The sequence below is a fragment of the Cydia fagiglandana genome, chromosome 16 (assembly GCF_963556715.1).
Source record: "Cydia fagiglandana chromosome 16, ilCydFagi1.1, whole genome shotgun sequence".
NCBI lineage: Eukaryota > Metazoa > Arthropoda > Insecta > Lepidoptera > Tortricidae > Cydia > Cydia fagiglandana.
In genome coordinates this window covers 10,902,006-10,922,438 of record NC_085947.1, presented here as the reverse complement: position 1 = coordinate 10,922,438, position 20,433 = coordinate 10,902,006, and the positions used below count along the sequence as shown (strand labels likewise).

The 20,433-nt window shown below is 36.3% G+C and overlaps 1 protein-coding gene across 4 annotated transcripts in view; it reads left to right on the top strand.

Annotated features, from left to right (window-relative positions):
* The window catches only part of LOC134671973 (dystroglycan 1), a 159,281-nt gene that overhangs the window by 64,791 nt on the left and 74,057 nt on the right, over positions 1-20,433 (top strand). For 2 of the 4 annotated variants that reach the window (XM_063529860.1, XM_063529859.1), the window contains exon 1: positions 11,391-11,542. The exons of 1 other annotated variant lie outside the window; for it this stretch is intronic. The gene's annotated coding sequence lies outside the window, so the exon portion shown is untranslated. Of the gene's footprint in view, positions 1-11,390; positions 11,543-20,433 lie in introns of those variants that run through there. One more of the 4 variants, XM_063529857.1, reaches the window with a different exon arrangement.

Sequence of the window (20,433 nt, the reverse complement as noted above, 5' to 3'; positions counted from 1 at the left end):
ACTCGTAATAACGTTAAGACACCTTACGTATTTTAAAGTGTCATTTTCTTTACTTTAAACTTGGGATTACAACATAAATAATTATTCAAATTTACAATATTTATTCATATTATTCATTACTTATCATATGTTTGTAAATTTAAACATCGACAGAAACTTATTAAGCAGTAAGTTTACAACCCGACGTCACTTTCGGTATTATTATAAAATTATGCGTCTGCTTGTCCTATAGTTAAAATATGACATTTAGCTTTGAGTTACCATTTACCCATTGTGTTGTCTTCCATTATAAAGATTTAATTAAATAATAAATAATTAGAAGTAAAGGACAATCTAAAATCTAAAATGCGTTAACCTAGCCATGCGACAAAACCATGCCCTCCATTATGGTAACATTCCATTTCTAACCGCAGCTGCACTACCGGTACTGAACGCGTCGCTGTCATTGTCAATTTCCATAGTAAAATGAACAGTATTGCAGCTGCGGTTAGAAATGGAATGTTACCATTAGAGTCTGTGCGGAAAGAGAAGAGTCGTGAAATGTATGGGGCCCAATGTATATTCCACGACTCTTCTCTTTCTGAACAGACTATTGTTATTATACTAGTATGACTTTTTGTTTAGAACAATTTACAAGGCGTGTTTGAAAGTAGGTACCTACTAAACGTTGCGTTTAATTTACTCGCAGCAAGGCATTTGAAATTACTAGGCATTTGGATGGCTTCATCATCATAATTCAACCTTTATGTCAACGACTTGTTTAATAGGACTACTATACTATAGCGCTTTATGCGAAAGACGGGTGAAACCGCTCAGTGCATTATACACCTACGTGGGCTTATATAAGGTTCAATTTATATATTCACGATGACATGTTGTGCAAAGGACAGCTTTTTCATTTAACTGAACGTTCATATAGTTCTAACTTACAGTCATTTCCTGGTGGCATACCTTTATTACGTACTCGATTCGTCGGACTGAAACTATGATGTCTTCTATTTTCATACAATTAACACTAATGTTGACATATGGAAGCCACGTCGTTATCGATCTTTATAATCGTGGTACCTTGAAGTTACGTTTATTTTACAAATTTCTTTAGCATCATATTTTGATGTAGGTATATAAGTACTAAGGATAGTTTATCTAGAAATGTTTTAATAATGTTTCTTTCCTTTTTCAGGTATGTATCAGTCAGGTAAAATTCTAACACCAATAGTAAGTACTCATAGTGGCAAAGGATCAATAGGTAAGTACTTTGAAACATAATTTAAATTTAGGGCCACCAAAAGGTCGAGCCGCCTTCGTATAGCGAATTTAATTTAATGAGGTTCAATTTAGGTACATATTATATTTTAATCCTATTATATACACTAATCCTTAGAGCTTATACGAAATAAGCTGTAAATAAAGAAGTTTCATCCCACGTGCCTCTGCTCTGATTAACAGGTGTTATTTCAAGGATCGATAATTCTACTCCTCCTTGTGAAATATGTATATACGAATAATAAGTAAGTAGGTAACGTAAAAAACGATGACTAAAGTGCATCTTGGAATGCTTTACATTTCTTTTTCTCTCGTGTCGAGGTACCCCTAAACAGTGGATGCCCAGAAAGCAGCGGCGCTGACAGCCCGGACCGTGGCATCTCTCAGGTCAGATTCACATTAAAATAGTTCTAAGTTTTTATATTTAAAGAGTGTTGTATAAAAATATCAAGAATAAGTATTTATAGGCATAAAAGTTGCACGGTAGAGCACCCACTGCACAGGTTCGCCTAATATAATATTAAATAATAATGATTATCTTACGCCACCTCAATAAGTACTTACAAATCCCTCACAATGGCATAAACGTTATTCAAATCGCATACTTTCGGACCAGCCCTCATGTTTGAAATGACATGATGCACAATCATTATTGCATATGAAATTATTTATTATAAAGCCACCAAGTTTTACTGTTGCCGTTTTATTGTTTTTGTATACAATATTCATATTTATGTTTTAAACAATAATTAGAATTGTAAAGCTAAATTTGCCGATCGTCCGTTGATGAATTTGAATACACAACTGTTATTTTACTTATTTTAAATGTTATTTATCCTCGTAACATGGCCAATTCGCCAACGAATTTGCCCATAAATTGAATAATTTCAGGCCGTCTTTTCTCGTTGGTTGCGAGAACAGATAGTTCAGTTTAAAACGCGACTTGGAGCCGTAATACAAAATAGATAGTTCTTCAAACATGAAGAAGACCTATGTTTGATACTTGACAAGGCGGGTAGTATGCATTTCCCAAACACACGACTGCTGCGCTCGGATTAGTCTGTCATAAGTTATAAACCGCTTTACGTTTTTAACTGAACGTAATAGGCAATAAGGTTTGAAGTCGTTAATATAACACTGCCAATAAGTATACATATAATAACCAAAGAGCGTTCTTAATGCAGATAAGTTGTGCGGCATAGCTCTGGCTCTTTGCGAAGACAAGAATTCACAGGAACATAGTCTTATCGGTTGTAATATACGAAAGTACATGACAGATGTCGCATCCCGGGCTCGGTAAGCGTTGGCATTACACAACAGAATAGCATAGCAGTACACGTGCAATCCATTTCGGTGCATGCAGTGTCGACGGCACCTGCGATTCGTGAAAAGTTGTTATGTATCGACACCAAATTGGCCGTAACTCTAAAACGGCCATCCAAATTGCAGTTCTGAGTGCAGTACACTTTTATTTATTTCATGTTGTAAAGTCTAGTACGTTTATGCGCATGAGGTAATTCAGGTTTTGTGGTCGAGTCAAATTACACTTTTCAGACGTAGGATCAATAATTGTATTTTAATTTACCTTCATATTCCTAATATGTTTTCAGTTCATTGCCATCCTTTTAGTACACTAATAACTTCACATGCGATACTTCAAATCATACGTCCATACGTCCGACATGGTATTTTTCTCTTGTACCTTTTGTGGGTCTAGCAAGGTGTTTACAAAGTTTACCCTTCCTTGTGTAAACCAACCAAAAAATACGCTGGAAGCAGCATGAAGTAGAAAGCGACACAAAAATGTTATTCATAGTTTATCAGGAGCCATAAATATAAAAGTAAACACTTTCTTAACACCCGCAAGTGCCGGGGTTAAGTCCTGCGGTCGCTGACAAATGCACTTTACAGTCTTACAACAAAAGGTTTGTTTACACAAGGGTCTTGAGTGTCTCGCTACTGAAAATTAATGCAATTTTAGTAACAACTACTATTTATACAAATTACATGTTATGTTGAACGCATGTCTGTTTCAATTGGATGTAAATTATACACAAATTGAAGGTAGCCGTATGACCTTTCTATGCTTTCTTTGTGCGATGCCATAAGAGTTTTTACTCGATGAAGTTAGGTTAATATAGGTAAGTATGTAGCTTTGTCTAAATATGTGTAAAATAAAATATATACATATCTTTAACTTTATGATAATATCTTAATGTATTTAACATAAACATAAAATGCAAATTGAATTCCAGCTCCAACATGAGACTACTAATATTTATATCGTTAATAGTGTTCCTTTGATTAAAATAACTTCACCGTAAAACAGAGACTATGAGCAGAAAGCAACGCTCTTCAAAGAAAGCCATTTGCGTTTTATAAAGACTTCCAACAAAATAATAGGATACCTTTTAGCAACCCTAGAAGTTTATAGAATCAGGAGTTACATCCCAGGCGCTTGCCTAGCTCGCGCGAGTTATGCGCTGGGCTAACCAGTGAGAACTTTTTTCGAATACGTATTAAAGCGATCTTCACATTGGAATGGATGCGGATCGGCCCTGGGTGTGCGAGTACATGTATCGCTGTTTTGCTCACGTCGTGGTCGCATGCGGATCCACATCTGTGTGATGACCACAAAGTAGTTGTGGAACTCGAGGACACGTTTACACGGGTTTCTCTGGGGACTCCTGGCTGTACTCGCGCATGCAATCAGAATGCAATGCCAGGTACCGTTTGCCTGCACTAACCGAAAGACTATTGGGTTACGTATTAAGAAAACAAAGCGGTGTAATTTCAGCTGGGACCGCAAGATTTACGACCTACTGCACCCCTCTGACAAAGCGCATTGTTATTGTTACATCGTTTTTGAAGAACAGAGAACGATAGAATGAGTCTAGAATGCATTTTAGTATGTTTTTCATTTGTGGGCATATATGTTAACGGTAGCCAACTGGCTCACCACTTATAAGACTGACACATAGGTTAGGTTCGTTTATCCCTTATTTTAGTAGTAGTATAGTAGTAAACACTTTATTGCACAAAACAAGTACATAACACAGAGAGAATACAGTAAATGTGTGTTTTATTACATTAGTTTATTACATTAGTATACTTGAGACTAGTCGACAAGTATTGTACCTTGACTGATATAATAAAGTAGATCCCTAATCTAAATATAGATTTATTGATCAAGGTCTATGCATGTCAATAATATTTATTTTCTGAAAAATATGTAGGTAAACATACGTTAGACGAAAAACGAGCCCCGAAATATTTGCTGATTGGTTGCGAATATCTGTCAATAAGCAAAATAAACCAAAACTCCAAAAGTCTTTCAAAGTTTAAATTGCTTACTTTTTCAAAGCATTCACAAGTCTCCAATAAAAGGAAATCTCGATCAACCAAAATGTTAACATAATTCATCACAATGGACACGGAAAGTACTGCTCGTTCGCAATGTGCCAACGATCTTGTAATAAAAATAACGATTCTGTGTCAATGACTTTGAATCTAAATGACTGGTGAATCATTTTCATTTACTCCGTAATAGGGACCCCGCGTAGATCGCGGGGACAAAATTAGATAGGTTTGCCAATTGTATAGTGTAGGTATACATTCAGCGTGCTTTAAGTATAACAAAATATTGTATTACGAACGATTTAATAAAAGCCAGCCTCACACAGCCAGAATGTATAATATCTGAATTTAGATTCTTAATTCAGAAAGCTTTGCCTCACACAATTCACACATGTCTTAAACATTCCGATTGATCAGTTGCCTCTCGAACGTCTATCTCACTCTCTACCTTCCACGAATGTCAACTGAAAAATTCATATGATTCAGGCGTATGTGTGCTCGTCCGTACATAGGTAATGTATGGAAAGATGTGCGCGGTCCGGAATTCATAATCTTAATTTACATATTCGGAATTCAGAACGCTATTCAGTATCATTCTTACAAATCGATCTGAGAAATTAGTACGTAATTTAATCGTCAATATTATCAGCATTGAATAAACATTAATTTCACTTAAAAACTACGAAATCTAAAACTATAAATTACATCTAAACCTAAACTAACCTATAAACACTAAACACTAATCAAACAACCCACCCCGCATCGCCCCCGGCGCAAAGGTGCCCATCACACTTGCTGCGTTACCGCGTTGAGAAATTGGTAACTAATCTGAAAAAATCGGAATGGAAGTATGTGGAACATCATTATGTTCATGTGATTACATGCATACATACATACATCACTGGCTCAGTGACCCAAAGAGGATCTTGGCCTCTGACACAAGAGAGCGCCATTCTGCCCTATTCTGCGCCACTTCACGCCAGTTGGGTATTCCGAGGGCGGACAGGTCTTTTTGGGGTTCATGTGATTACATGGTATGGAATTCGGGGCTTTCTGAATTGAGAATCTGAATTCAGAGAGACATTCGGGCTATGAGAGGCCGGTCTAAGTAAACGTATTATTCACAAAGAATGTCTAATTTCGAAGGTAAGTACCTACACTCCAATCTGGAAATTGCAGAATTTGCACCAAGACCTTCTTGTCCATTGAAGTAAGTTTGTCTCTATCACAAATTGATATGATAATAGATTATGATATAATATGACCGTGCCTATGGCGGGTGACAGAAGCTTATGGAAGAGACATGGTCAGCAACATTAGGACATGAGGTCACGATCCTCAGCATTGAGGGAACGACTGATGATGATGATGATGACCATATCAAAGTATTTGCCCGGCCACCCATTGGATAAAAAATATGAACTTAAGATTCCGATCCAATACTGTTCAATAAATTTTGGTAATGGATGACATTTATTAACATTTTTGGTAAATTAGACATCATTCTAGCGTACTAATGTAAGTACTAGTAGTACATAGTAGTAGTAGTAGTAAACACTTTATTGCACAAAACAAGTACATAACACAGAGAGAGTACAATAAATGTGTACAAAGGCGAACTTATCCCGTTAAGGGATCTCTTCCAGCTAACCTTTAAACCAAAATACCAGTACTAAGTAAGCAATAGATTAGGCATTCTCGTGTACGTTTCTTGTTGTTGTGTCCTAATTCCTAAATTAACAACGTGGGCTCCGTCTGTAATTTCGCCCGGGAACCTGCCTCAAAGGCCGTTTGTTCTGTAAACACGAAAGGGAATATTAAAACATTCGAGCGGAGTGAGGGCCCTCGTCTAACGCTTCGTGAAGGCACACTTGTTTGCGAATTGGAGCATTATCCGTGGTGCTCCCACAGGCATGATCTTCTTTAAAAAATGATGTTTAGAAATTACTTTAAACTAATTTCTTTAAGTTGACGACGGACTATCTTTAGGAAACTATCTAGAAGAAAAGGTTAAGCTATTGAGGTATCATATTGCTCTTCAAGGCCACAGGTCCAGGCCTAAGCATTTTTTATTGAAATATGTTGTAAGCAATGTAGATAGAGGTGATGCGAGACGTCAGCACGATATGTTGAAGCGGTAGCTACAAAACAAAGTTAATAAATAGGATATTTAAATCAAATACTTAGGTAAATGTGATAGGATAGTTTACTTATTAAATAAGTATTCACCGTCATGACAAAATGCAGCATGCAAAGAAGAAAATGCAGGTCCTACACATTCACCACAATCCATCTTGGGAACTCTTGCACTGGATTCTTTACCTTGCTTTGCCCTACGAACTTCTACAAGTTAATTTATAGGAGTGCAACTTCATCTTTTGTAGGTCCAACTTTACACGGGAAAGGAAAATCGCCACGCTCGATTAACAACATGAAAAGCCCTGGAGAATTTCCTACATCGTAACTTCAGATTCAGAAGTTATTACTGGATAAATCATGTGTCAGAAAAACTCGCACATAGCACAATGAGACATCGATTCCTCGCTCAGAGGCGCGCGCTCGCGTGACTGCTTCCTTTTCGTGAAAAATTCCACAAACAAGATTTTGATGTACCTTGAACCAGGTTTTGCATAAAATAGGACATAGGCAACGAGTGTATATAACTTATGTTAATAGAGCTGTCACAGGCAATCTCTTATATTGCTGAGATATAGACATTTTGTTAGAAACTTTTTTATTTGCCTTGGTCTACTTTCCTCGCTATCTGATTGCAGATTTCAAAGGTTGATTTATATCCCACTGTTTACACTCGATGCCGTAAGCAAGGCATGTCAAGGTTGCAATTCTTGTTTCATCTAAAACGAACAGATGACGATATCAATTAAGGTGCTTTTCGGCTAAAAAGAACTAATCTTAACTTGATACAACTAACCAGTTGCGTAGTTACTAAATTTCAACTTATGGATTTCCTACAAGATTTACATACTTTAACAATTTAACACATCAATATCTAAGATGACAAAGGAAATTTTAAATATTTGCCTCGACATTATATTTCTGTACTTATAAATATCCGACTTTAGCCGGTTTCCAATCTTTCCTGACATCCTGAGAATCTTAAAATAACGCATATTTTTAACGAGACACAGATTCGTAGCCGTTTTTGTTTCGTGTCACCCGTATAATTATTATGTTAAAATTATATCTGAGAAAATGAACCGTCTTTGCTGTGTGATTTATAGCGACTCATTTTAGCTCGAGGCTGAGAAAGTCGATTTGGTTTTGTTATGATTACAAATAGGAATATGGATAATATTAATTATTAACCAGTAGAAATTACTGACAAGGAATTACTATCAATTGAATCGATGACTGTTGCTACCTTGGTACAAATGTATTTTTGCATAGGTTAGCTTTAGGCAAACCAAAAACGTAACTAAATTAAGGCTGCCGCCAGCCAGATTAGTGAGCCTAATTAATTAGTGCTCGTGGCAGATCGTTAGATAAGAGAAATTGTATGCAATAATATAATATAGCTCTAGCGTAGACATACATATTGTAGTGTAGTAGCCTAGGCACTGAATGTAATCGATATACATTAATTAATCGAAGGGAAGATTAGTTAGACGGACGAGGGCCATTACTTAGAATTTCGTACTAGGTACGTGAATCCGATTTCATTTGGTCATTAATAACTAAAAAGGAAGGAAGCCTAGAAAATTCTAAAAGCAAAATATTATCCCTGTTGTCACGAGTCAAATGACGTAGGACATTAGCATAATACCTTTTTCTGAAATAAAAGAAAGCCATAACGATGGCTCATGTTTATATTTTTTATGCACAGGAGTGTTTTAGGTTGTTTCGTGTCAGTGATTGATGGCATTCCAAATGAGACTAGCGCGACCGAATGGCGTGAAAAGAAGCGAGGTGGCCTATTCAGAATTTTGAAAAATATGATGGCGTTATTATACCAATCTCGGTGAATCTCTTTCGCATCAATTAAAGATAAAACTATAAAACATATATTCATAAACATAAGCTAACAGTAGACCTTAAAAGTGAATAATACATTACTCTTTATGTTATCATTTCACAACAAGTGATACCTACATATTTTCAATATGAGTTAACGAATGTTTGATAGATACTCGTAGCGTACATGTTTAGTAAGACTATCCATTTAAAAAATAGCCATACTAAACATGGTTGTTGAGTCGTGAAATACATCTACCTATATTTGGTTGGTGTGGCTGAACAGCCAATTCGTTTAAGAGTGGGAGTGCCCGATTGGTGGAAGCGCTTCTACCCTGACGAATGCGCACCCCGTCTATCGCAAAGAGTCTCCGCCGGTATCGTAGCGGCAAGGCATAGTTCGTTTTTTTAGCATTAGAAAAAAGGTAAGCAATCTTGATGTGTCTTTTAATTGAAAAACACGTTTTAAAAATAAGTCACGTCAATTAAGTAACAATAATGAATCTAATTACGATCATTTATATTCTTCTGCTTTCATAAGTAATAGTTACTGATTGTTCAAAATCGTTTTTCAATTAAAAGACATACGAACTATAGGCACCGACCTGGCAGATCATAAATATCATAATATTGCATTAAAAGAAGTATAATCGACGGAGTTCAATGATTACTTAGTGTCACGTTACTCACATTGTGACTAGACTCCAGGAAACAACAGGTCGAGAAAATGTTCATAGGGGAGAGCGGGGTTAAACGTGCCGGAGGTAAGTTGATCCGATGGGAATAGGAACGCAAGTAAACCATTGAGCGATTCGTATGATGTTTGTCGCGAAAAGTCAGACCACTATGCGGTTGCAGGAGCCGTTTTCGTTGCTTCCATTATAGTAGAATAGTAGTTATGGAAAATAAATCAAAAACGAGGGCACAACGAACCCCACGGATAATCACATTTTTGCTTTGGATTTTTTTTACTATCTGTTGATAGTACACAAAAAATTATCATATATTTCGACGAACTGCAAAATACTCTTTTAGCGTGTGTGAACTCAGATTTAAATATTTGACGGATAAGTTATACATTTTAGCAGCGGAACAATTTAGTTAGTAGGTTAGTTGTTCCGTTCCGACCTATCTCATAAAAAAATTCTGGTAAAAAAACTGTTTAACGATGCACAAAATAATATCACTACTCAGAAACGCAAATAATCATTATTTAATATAGCGCAACCCACATACCTTATTCACACTGTTTTCATAGATCAAATTTGTATTTTATGAAAATCGGCACATTTAAACCCGCTCTCCCCTAATATGTATGTACTTAAAAAAATATCCGTCACAAAACGTGAATTTGGATTTTTCAACACCTTGTAAGGGGTTAGTATCGTACGCGTAAAATCTGAATATGCCTCGAGGGCACTACAGGATAAAAACGCGTTAAGTAACTTCGTTATTCTGATAAGGCAAACACAAAACGGAAGAAATTTCGACATTCGAGGCACACTTTTATTGAGTTTACATAATAGTGCAGGGACGAAATCTTTTATGTTCGCCGCGCAGAATGTTTTTCTATATATGTACCTAGAAGAAGGGCTTGGAGGAATTTTATCCCTCTCGTATGTGAAGCGGCATAGCTGGAGTATTTGCAAAGTACAAAAACCAAATTACACTACCTACTTAGGTAGTACTTAGGCTTGATACCTACTGTGTTGTGCTTCTTCTTAGTTAAGGGCCTGATACGCAGTGCATTGCAGTGCATTAGGTGTGTTATACAGCATTTGTATAACAGTACCAGCCATAAGCTTTAAGAATAAAAAAGGTCAGTAACGCTCATCGTATCTTAAAAGTGCAAGTTTTCTGCTAAAGGTGACGAATTCTTCAATTAAACTTATACTCGTAAGATTTCTCTTATTGAAAAATATACCAGATAAAGCGCCACATAACATACTGTGTAAATGCTTATGAAAATTAAAAATGTACAGTCTACAAACGTAAATAAATGAAACTCACCATTTTGGAGTTAATTGCAACCGCAGCAGACCCAGTTAAGCCCTGAAAGATATAAATCTTTCGATATACAAAATAACCCCAATTTCATTCGCGATGCATATCTGTCAATTTATTTGTGCAATATAACTAAATGAATGCTATTGCATTAAAGTTTACACATGGCAGCCCGGAGTTTAATGGCTTTGTACCCCTATGGATGCCACTTTTATGGTCTTTCATGGGTCTGGCACGTGCATTGACAATATTAAAATAACTCGAGTGGAAAATTGGTCTATAAATACTCGCAGTGTAAAAATGGAAGCACCTATCTAATAATTATAATTATCTTGTTGTATTTCTAACCACGTTTCGTGACCTATTTAGCACTAGTTAAGTTTTTTACGATATTTAAACTGTAAAACCAGCCAGATAGCCTAAGTTTAAAACAGTAGTCCTAAGTCACCGAAAGAAAAACATTGATGAATAGAATGATAGATCGTTTCAACTTAAAGTAATAACGGAAGTAGTCCCTTAAGCCAGAAACCGTTTAATGTGTTTAATCTGTCGTCTCATCTATCAATATTTCGTAACACTCCGAAACGACGATTGACATGCTTGTTAGCCAAAAAGCTAATTATCAAAGTGCTCGTAGTCATGAATAATGTGTCGCTATGTGGGCACCCATTTATCAAAAACAGTACAATGACTTATTGTCGACAGATGCGTGCCGCAAATAAAAAAAAGGGATTCACAGCTGATCTCAGGTTTGGTGCGGGATTTGAGGGGGCAGGGAGGGGAGCGAATGTTCATTGGCTTAGTCGGCTCTTTCTCGCTGCCGGCGCCGGTCGACTCAGCGGCGGACCTGTGCGTAGTGACTTGGTGAAGTGAAGTTATTTCAATTGAGTGACAAAGTGCTCCGAAATTCACTGATACTGGCTGGCGGATTTATTGAATACATGTAAGTTTTCAGTAACGTAGTCAAATAATATGAATGTTATTTAGAGCATGTGCATCAACAAATATTTCAAAATAAACAAGAAGCGATACTTAGTTAAAATTAGAAATTTCAAGTTTAATACTGGAAGACGGAAATGTGATGTATGTGTAAATTCTTACATTACGACATAGATAAGAACTATCTCCGAGCTGAGAGAGTTACTTAACTGTCAAGTGTCAATAAAGCGAAGTTTACTGACTCTTTAGGTCAAAGCGCTCCATATTCTTGAATTTTCAATCACACGCCGTCATTATTATCGCTATAAATATTATTGACATCGTAAAATAGAAAAGGGGTTTAGGAATAGGGTAGCTATCGATTGCCAACCCTAATAAAATTCACATAGTTCGCGAAAGCCCCGGCGTGAGTCGAGAGCATGGGGAGAGTTGATTCGGGATGAAAAATTCTATTCACGAAATTCCCCAATACTTTACTTCGCCGGCTGAGAGTAATTGGCAATTTTAACAGCTACACGAATCTGTATCATGAAAGACTAGCTAATGATAGATAATAATAAAATTGGCCATAAACAATTTCTAATTAAGTTGTAACTACATAATTATTTGCCAAATTCCAATTATGTTATTAGACCTATTAGCTTCAGTATAATTGTAATGATCGTAATTGACATCGATGTTTGAAAGAAAATCATGCCGAAATAGACTCATGCTTACTTAATTTAAATTTCCATGCATTTTATACCGATAATGTAGTATACTGCTTTATTTTCCTACTAATATTGCATGACGAGGCTATGTCTATAGGTAGGTACTTAAACATGTGCAACAACTATAATGACATAGCAACATATCCGTGAGCCGCTTTTGACGAAATAACCACGGCCACAACCCAAGTAACTCGATACCAAACGTATCAAGTTAGCGGCATATTTGAACAACTTGCTTACACTTTCAAAGTCATAACATTAATAATTAATAATCAAGCGAACAATTTCTAACCAATCTATTCATTAGAAACTTTAAAACAGTAGGTAAAATTCGGTCCACACAGTGATTATGGATAGGATATTTAACTCCATAACCTCTGGCTGTTCCAAACTTTCGGTCGACCTTTTTAATACCTGCCTTTAATATTGTAAAAGGCAATATTAATCGCCCTAAGAAAACTCCCTTTGGGTTCTGTTATGGAAAGTCCATTACAAGTTACATTTTTTTTCATTATTTTGGCTGTTATTTGCGATCGTGGTTGTCGGCTCTTTCATTCTATTACTGTTACATTGTAGCCCTAGGCTATGTTGTAGCAGCCCTTAAAATATACCCTCGCTTCGTTGGATGAATTGTTTTTCTTTTTTCGGTTGTATAAGGGATTATTTCAATAAGAAAACCTCATCAACCTTTGTAAAAACATGCTTCGTATTTTGTCCATTGTAGGTATATATATATGTATATATATGTACCTAATGAACGTGCTGAAAGAAAACCAGAAAACTCTGACCTCGAAACGTGCCTGACGCTCAAATGCAAAAAAAAATGTAATTGAATTTACAATTACGTAAAATCGAGATCACGCAGCCCCGACGGAAAATAAAGTGAATTTATTTGACAGGTTGAGCGCCCAAGTTTCCGAGTCATGCTACGATCTTGGCCACATTATGCAATATCGTGGTCGTGGTTGACATCGCCACCAAGTTCGTTGTCCTCTGTCCTCGTGGATTTTTATCTAAGTAATAAAGATACAGTTTTTAAATGCACCATGAGAAGTTACTAATAAATTTTCATGTCTCGTACAGCATTTTAACGGAATTCGTACTTAGTTAATGCCTTGGTTGTGTCCGCACCTCTTTCTACTAACTTCGTGTCTACCATATGTACGACTATTGTCAATGACCTTACAACAATTTTCGCTCTTTCTTTAATCTTTAAAAAGATATCGAGTATATGATTTCATAGCAATTCCTAGCTAAATAATTCTTTCTTTGTATTTTAGCTAACTACTTTAGTAATACCTCATTAAGACCACTTACAAACGAATGCAACCACTTATATGATACCCAAAATTCGCCTGAATGAATGAATACACAAATCACTTGTTCAGTCAGCAGCAGAAGTTGCTAAGCGGGCGAGGTGTTCAAAATTACCATGACGCATTCTTATTCTCTTAACAATAAAGCTGCGTCAAGATCATTTTGAACACCTCGCCCGCTTAGTAACTATTGCTGATTGTTCATTAGAAAACTGTAGTTGTTATGGCAACGACAAACACGAGCACCGTCACACTTCGTCGGTCGTTTTGCACAAGGCACGGCAATTCCTGTTGATCTTACGCATGATTCGACTAATATAAACAACATGGCCGTTTTCTATTAGCAACTTTATCTTCCGCGAGATTTTTATCGTGCATAATTTATCCCTTTTTTCACGAAAAATAATCACACTTTGTTTGGTTCCACGCCCAAAAGGTGTGACGGAAATGACGGAATACGTAATCAATGTAATCATTTATGAATGAATTCTGAAGTAAGTTACGCTGAACCAAAACGCGACATACACGCGACATAGAAATAATTATAAGCTGTCATAAATGCCATGAAATTTATGTTGCTATCAAAATAATCGTATCAACTAATGGATATACTTTTACATGAGTGTCAATAAACTCTATTAATTGTAATCCATAATAATCTCATTCCATTTTTATTATATCTTTATACACGGCACTGTCGCATAATTCTCGTATACTAATTACGGGTTGTGTAAATTTTTTCACAGTTAAGTTTGAGCGAGCAATTTCCCGACTAATTATTTGATCGGCGCTCACAGGCAACGATGTGACTACGATGTGATCAGTTAATCGGTTAATGGATGGTCGCAATTACCTTTTTGCTGGCTCGCAGAGCATTGGTATTTCAGTATTTGAAAGTGATTGTGATGGAATTATTAGACATTATTTTTACCGGAACGTGTGTGATATTTAATCATAATTTACTTTCTGAACATAGTGTGTGTACCTACTTGTTTTTATTTTTTTTCTCTCAATATCTCAAATGTTGACTGGATTCCTTATAGGTAAAACGTAGTGATTATATGCTCTTTGCTTATAGGGATAAGTTCGCTCGTGTACATTGTAATGTAAGTACATATTTTGTTTATTTTGTTTCTAATCTGTCTTATTTACAATAAAGTGTTTACACGCATACATATTTATGCATTGTTATAATGTTTTTCAAACTCGAAGAGTAGGATCATTTCAATACAAATTTTGCGAGATTTGGCTTTTTTAGGTTATAAATTATGCTATGGAGATGACAGGTGTCATTCTACCCTTCGAGTTTGAAAAATATTTAAAGGTTCTGCCTAGTAACAATACATGGGCTTAACCAGGAGTCTGCAATATTTTAATAAAAAGCCACCTGCAATGAGAATCAAGTCAGTTTCATCGGTTTCAAGGATTATAAAAAGTTAAAGCCCAATGAGCATGCGGTTCGGCAAATCAAGACTAGCTTTGCTCTGGTCTGAACTATCAGCTGCCATCATAACTATTCACTGTTTTCGTTAATTTTAGTGACGGATTTATTTAAACTAGCTCAGGATTAGCTTATTTATTCACTTAAAATGCTCATGAAATTTTCAGGAATCTTTCATTGTTTGCGACAGGGCATTTCTCAAGAAATGATCTCATTTATAATTATAAACCGTAAATGTTTTCCCTCGCAAATTGTAATGCAACTCCGACGGTTGAGATCACCACCAAAATAATCTACCTACATCGTATAAATCAGACGTGCTCTTAAAATAAATGGAAACAAATATTTACAATATCACCCTTCACGAGATTCATAACGAAAGGGCTCATTTTATAGGCATTTAGAAATTAGTTTTCCTAGAACTGTCATAACAGAAGATGAGATGACGCTCCAAGGGTTTCTAGTGACGCTTAGTTTACACTTGAAGACCATGTTTGTAAACTACGTTTAATAACGAAGGTGCGGATCCCCATTGTCACAGATTCCGGGCGATGGAATTAATGGCTCGTCTCTCAGTTTGATTGACGACTCACGGAGAGAATTCTTCGGGTTAGAATAGTTGTGGCTCTCGGGTAAGTTAGGCGGAGTGCGAAATCATTTCGTTGGTAGATAATTAAGCTTTTCTAAAGCTTTGACCTCTTTTTGGACCGCACCTGACATTTTTTGAACGAATAACACTTTATACTCAATGTTTGACCAAAGACGCGCTGACCATAACATATTATGACGCTATAAAAAGCTAAAGTTTTTTGCCGATACTATTTTTATAATATCAGAGTATCCATACCAACCGTACCTACATTCTTCGACAGCATAAAAGTGACCAGATTAAGCCTTAAGATATTAAGCTTGATTGTGGCTTGAGTGCTCAGTTCAACTGCTCTATGGCAGATGTTCATGTATCTTGGGTCCTTAATCCTGTTCCCGGGAGTACTTTATGGCTCACAGCGTTAAGGGCTTAAACTTAAAATTACCTAAAAAGACCGGAGCTCGAAAAGTGTCAACTTGGCCATTTTAAATGTTGGCTGTTTAAAGTTTTACCACTAAAGTTCTAAATCCTAGTATTAAAGCAAAATATGTAACAGTGTCTGACGTGACAAACTTGTATATTTTATCGTTTTCAACTTTCGCGATTTTGAATTAAGTAGTAGTTGTCATTATTGCCTACAAAGAAAATTCAGTATCTTTTATCACGTCGCAGCATAATCTGGATGATCGTGAAGGAATGTCCATTTCTTTACCATCTAAATCAATCATCGTAGCATAAATTAAAATCGGTTATCACATTATCATAGACTTAATAATTTCAAAACGGCTATATCTTTAATAATCATTATCAATCTTTTCATTTCATGGAAGCATAATATCGCATACTATTAACCATAGAGCATAATCTGGCGTCATTGTACCATTGCATGACATGACACTATTAAAGTTTCATAACATACACAGCATTCCACGCGTCTGACATGAAACACCACTTCCTCTCCCTAATTCGCCTATATTGAACGAACTCGAAAGACAATCTGCTCAATCGATTGGCATGCTCAAATCAATCTCAAGTCATGTCACATCACGTCAATCCCGGGTGGGAATCAATACCGTGCCCGGCAGAGATCGCGCCTCACGCATCCGCCATATCGATCGGCTAAATATTCTATTTTATTTCAGAGCAGGTGGCCGTGCTTGTTTATTCAGGTCTTACGCCACAAAGGCGCGTGTGGATGCATGGATGTTTGGTTATACGATACGGATGCAACTTTAACATTGTTGTATACAGAACAGATCGCTCGAGACGGGAACTATCTGTCACACCTTTGAAGCTTTGAGTACACGTTGAATATTAATTTCATTTCTTTGTTTTCATTTGGTAAGTTCGTTTTAAATACAGTATAGGTAGTCATAAAGTACAATCAAAAGTTTATCAATAACATCGGATTGCAATTTTAATTAATACGTTTTATGGCATTGTTGATAAAAATAATTGGAGTAATCGGGTACTCGTAACAAACAAACGCAAAGATAAAAAATCGGAAAAGTTTTTAATAATAAACATTTGACTATTTAAAATTTGGCATGGAGGTTTGAGAAAGCTTAATCTGATCACAATATCACAGTAAATAGCATACGAAATACGAACATTGTAACATAAAAAAAAAAATCAGCGCTACCTTTTGCTATACAACTTAACTTTTTAATTCCGCATTTTAGATTAAATAATTACTAACACTTCTAAAATAAAACTATAGTTTTTTGACTAGATAAGTCCATTTTGCATGACATACAACATGAAAAGAAATGTTTATGCATTTCTTTCTGGCCGCTTGAACTCAATGCGATATCCAGTAAAGTGTCCATGATCAGTGGACTTAATCCTCTGCAGTCTGAATAGTTACATCATAAAACGTATAGTAAGGTTACCTGTGCTTACGCGGCTGCTTGCCCAGTCAGTTGTTATCCTGCTGGTAAGAGAATTACCGCTTTAAGCGCATTACGGCCAGTTCTGCTTAATTTACTCATATCGTATCTTACTGTAGTACAAACTTTAGGATACCTATGCATACAGGGCGATATTGATTTAAACAGTTATGAGGATTAAATGTCATGAAGCTAGAGTGGCATTAACTTTCATTAAACTGTATGTCATCTTAATTCCGTTTTGACACTTATGATGGCGAATTTTAACACAAAACATGTGCTGATGAAACGTTAGGTGTTAATTGATATTATTAAAGCCCTGTCTCATATAATGAAACTACAGTAATTTTCGTCTAAGCTTCAATTCAACCAGTTAAATTTATAGTTTTGGATGATTATTCGATTCGATCCGATATTCAATTCGGGATTAAGTCCTTATTAGGTTAAATGAAAACTAAGCTTAAGCTTAAGAGATTAGTTTAATCACAAGTGACGTTTTCTAACAACTCTCTCTTACTAACGATATGGTAATAGGTACTTAAGGGAAATGACATTCCTAAGCTTATGTGTCCATTATCTAAATTAATCTAAATTACATTAACAATCTTATCAGTTGAATCCACGAACGAGCTTCCACTTTTAATATATTTTTTCCTCCACGAAGCTTAAGTACTTCTCTGAGGGTCAATCATTATTTCCTGGGCATTACCATTAACCGCTCTGAAGGACCCTCGAGTCTTTTTAATAGATATTGTGCCTGAACAAAGGGACGTAACCTGAATAGTAACTCTGGTCGGGTAAAAGTAAAGTCTTTCAATACCAACAACCTACATAAAGCTTTTTTACCTTTATTCCGAGTAGGAAACGTACGTAATTGTATCGGAAACTGAATCTTGGGAGATGTAATAACTCGATCTTTCTTTATATTTTTTTATCTACATGGTTGATTTAGATTTTAAAATTTGACATGTTAGTTTTGTATGACCAGCCTGCGTATTTTTTATTTGTGTTTATTTATAAATATAAGTATCGCTACTTTCAACTTGACACAATAAAAGGAGAAAGGGCTTTTAATAGGAGGCCACACATTGCTTTACTACTTTATAATTGAAAATTGAGCCTCGTGTATAACGGAGCTATATTAATGCCAAGTACAAACTGGTCATGCTATTTTAAAAGGACCGTTTTGATTACAATGAAAGCAGCTAGAAAGCTGTAGAGAACATAATCTCCAGTAATCGGACTACCAGTAATGCGCCGGTATCCATGTTTAGCGCGCTCCTGACACGGCAATGTCCGATTAGCCCTCATTACGAAAGTGCATAGCGAATGCAGCTAGAAGATAATTGCCTGCAGGTTAATCGGGTTAGCGCGTGCTCTGTTTCATTACTTTACCGTGAAGGATCGGTAATTAGTGCATCATGTGTACACATGGGATGATTCCATGCGTTGTGCCCTTAGTACGTGAATATTGTGTATTGAAACACAAAGAAAACAAACACAAACTCAAATTTGTATGTAAATAAAGGTAAAAGCATGGCAGTCTTATCGCTGTGTGCGATTTCTTCTAGATAAGAAAACCTTAGGGTAACAAAATCCTAGGAGGGCGTTCTTACCTATAACTACCGAACGAGGATGTAGAACCTATGGTTCAGAGCAAGGCTCGGAACCGGTTTTTTCTTCATTCAAAAAATACCGGTATTATTACGTTCTTTTTCGTTCTTTGGTTTATTATTTCATTTTGAATGGGACAATCTAATAATACGAAGTTGTTACCTAAAAACATGATTCAGTTCTACGTGAAGAGCATAAAATAATGAAAACTATTGGGCTATTTAGGGATTTAAAAACCGGGCAAGTGCGAGTCGGACTCGCGCACGAAGGGTTCCGTACCATAAAGCAAAAAAAAAACGGAAAAAAATGCAAAAAGAAAACAGTCACCCATCCAAGTACTGACCACGCCCGACGTTGCTTAACTTTGGTCAAAAATCACGTTTGTTGTATGGGAGCCCCCACTTAAATCTTTATTTTATTCTGTTTTTAGTATTTGTTGTTATAGCGGCAACAGAAATACATCATCTGTGAAAATTTCAACTGTCTAGCTATCACGGTTCGTGAGATACAGCTTGGTGACAGACAGACGGACGGACGGACGGACGGACGGACGGACAGCGAAGTCTTAGTAATAGGGTCCCGTTTTACCCCTTTGGGTACGGAACCCTAAAAAGAACCGGTTCCGAGCCGTGGTTCAGAGTAGGTAGTACTTTTACGCATATGGGTGTTTATTTATTTAGCATTCTCTACTGCGTATACTACTTGACGAACACATTTAAGATAACTGGTGAGAAGTGAGAAAATATACAATTATACATATACATATATAACATAATGTAGCATTTTGAATTAATTTGGTCTGAATTTTGCTTCTTTGCGCGCCTCACGTTTGTCTCAGTATTTCGTGGGAGTATTTGAATAATTTTCCTTGCAAATGACATCAAAGAATGTGGACTGCAGTAACATAACTGTACAGGTTTCAACGGGATTTGAAAGGCGCTGTTTATAATAGGACGTGGACGTTAAACAAGCGCCATCGCTTCTGCTGTCGAAAGCTTGCGTCTTCTTGTATTTTAACCGACTTTCGGGGATAATGGGTATATGTTCCCGGATTTCTCGATGACGACTGGACCGATGATATGTAAAGTTGTTATTTTTTATTGGAAAGAGTATGCTTCACAGTTGGTACGATTACGATTATGTGATTCTGGAGAAATCGAGGGAACTCAATGTTTTAGGCAAACAGGCATTCGGTTTTCTTATTCACATAGAAATCCACTTGCATTTGCTCTGGTATGCGTGATCGAAATAGCTCCTAAAACTCAACTACGAGTAGGTTTACAAACTCAGGGGTATAACTACTCTCCTTTACCTACGAGTACTTGGCCAATAAATT